The sequence below is a fragment of the Piliocolobus tephrosceles genome, chromosome 10 (genome assembly GCF_002776525.5).
Source record: "Piliocolobus tephrosceles isolate RC106 chromosome 10, ASM277652v3, whole genome shotgun sequence".
In the NCBI taxonomy this organism is placed as follows: domain Eukaryota; kingdom Metazoa; phylum Chordata; class Mammalia; order Primates; family Cercopithecidae; genus Piliocolobus; species Piliocolobus tephrosceles.
In genome coordinates this window covers 92,284,560-92,286,336 of record NC_045443.1, presented here as the reverse complement: position 1 = coordinate 92,286,336, position 1,777 = coordinate 92,284,560, and the positions used below count along the sequence as shown (strand labels likewise).

At 53.3% G+C, this 1,777-nt stretch overlaps 1 pseudogene; it reads right to left on the bottom strand.

Moving 5' to 3' along the window:
• Positions 1–313: 313 nt before the first annotated feature.
• Positions 314–1,433, bottom strand: LOC111538763 (annotated as a pseudogene).
• Between the last annotated feature and the right edge of the window lie 344 nt (positions 1,434–1,777).

Sequence of the window (1,777 nt, the reverse complement as noted above, 5' to 3'; positions counted from 1 at the left end):
TTTTTGACTGAGATGTTTTCTGTTATAGTTGTTCCTTAGAAAAAATGAAGAGGTACCCCTGTCCATTACACCTTAATTTGACTTGGCCTTCTGGATCATTTTATATGTTGACATTTGCCCAAGAGGAGCCTGGGGATTGATTGGACTGGAACTTTTCTTTGCTCTTTTTTTTTTTTTTTTTTTTTTCCTCCCTGGGGCTATAAAATTTTACTGGCAGGTCAGGGGAAGAGCCAGGGGTAAGGGTTCCTTCCTTCCCATCCCCCTACCCAGGAGACACGCTCTGAGGAGAGCAGAGGCCCCGGAGCCTGCCGCCTCAGAGGACCTTGGAGGTGGACAGGTTGTTGTAGTGATCTTCCTGGCCCTCGAGCAGGCTGCGGTAGGTGGTGATCTCCTGCTCCAGGAGCTGCTGGTACTCCTGATTCTGGTACTCCTGATTCTGCCACTCACCATCAGCTTGCATATCACCCAACTGGGCTTTAATACTGCTGATCAGTGCCTGGATCTGTGCCAGCTGGGCTCCAGAGCACACCTCTGTTTCTGCCAGTGTGCTTTCCAAGGGAGTTTTCATGCTGAGCCGCAACTGCAACTCAAGACCCTGGAGGGTGCACCACAGGTCAGTGACCTCGGACCTGCTTACCTGGAGTTGCTCTGTGTGGCCAGTGACCTCCCGGTTCAGTTCCTCAGTCCAGCTGGTGAACCAGGCTTCAGCATCCTTCTGGTTCTACTTGGCCATGACCTCATATTAGCTTTGCCTATCACTCGGGATCTTGGCAGGTCAGAGCTGAATCCACCTCCACATTGACCTGGTCTCCCACTTGGCCCCTCAGGACATTGATTTCCTCCTCGTGGTTCTTCTTTGGGTAGGCCAGCTCTTCCTTCAGGCCTTTGATCTGTGCCTCTAGGTCAGTCCTGGCCGGGGTCACCTCGTCCAGCACCCATACTTGGTTCGGACATCATCTGCGGCCAGATGGGTGTTGTCGATCTGTAGGACAATCCTGGAGTTCTCAATGGTGGCACCAAGAATCCTGTCCCGCAGGTCCTCGATGGTCCTGTAGTAGTGGCTGTAGTTGCGGGAGAGCCTGGGCTCCTGCTTCTGCTATTGGTCACGGAGCTTCACCTCCAGCTTGCTGTTGGGTGCCTCCGGGGCATGCACCTTGTCCAAGTAGGAGGCCAGGCGATCGTTGAGGTTCTGCATGGTGAGCTTCTCATTGCCCACAAGCAGCCCGTCGGACCAAGCCAGGATGCCGCTGTAGCCCCCTAAAGGAGGATGAGGACATGGAGCAGGCAGAGGACACGGAGCGGGCAGAGGACACGGATATGCCACAGCCGCCGGAGCCCCGGTGCCTGCTGAGGGGCTGGAACTTTTCTAGTGAGCAGTAGAGAGCGCAGTCCAGCTCGCAGGCAGCCACAGTGCTAAAGGAAGGAGCAGCCATTAGGACAGTTACGTGCTTGTCCTGGCCTGTCACTACAAAGATTTGTGACCTCAGGCAAAGTCCTGAATCAGATGGTCTTAAGACAGTGTATCATCTCATATGACTTTGATGGAACAGACATACAGTCCCCCTTTTTCTGTCTCATTTCCCTCATCCGTGAAATAGGAGAACTGTGGGGGGTGATCTGGATAAACCTTAACATGATGGTCAGAGGAGAGTGGGGCTCTGAACAGAGCTGGGAGGCCCCCAGTACTTCTCTCAGCTATCTGTTCTGTGTCTCCTGTCCATTCCTTCATGTGAGCTACAAGGAATCTCTGCAAAAGGGTAAGGTGGGAACTCAAACT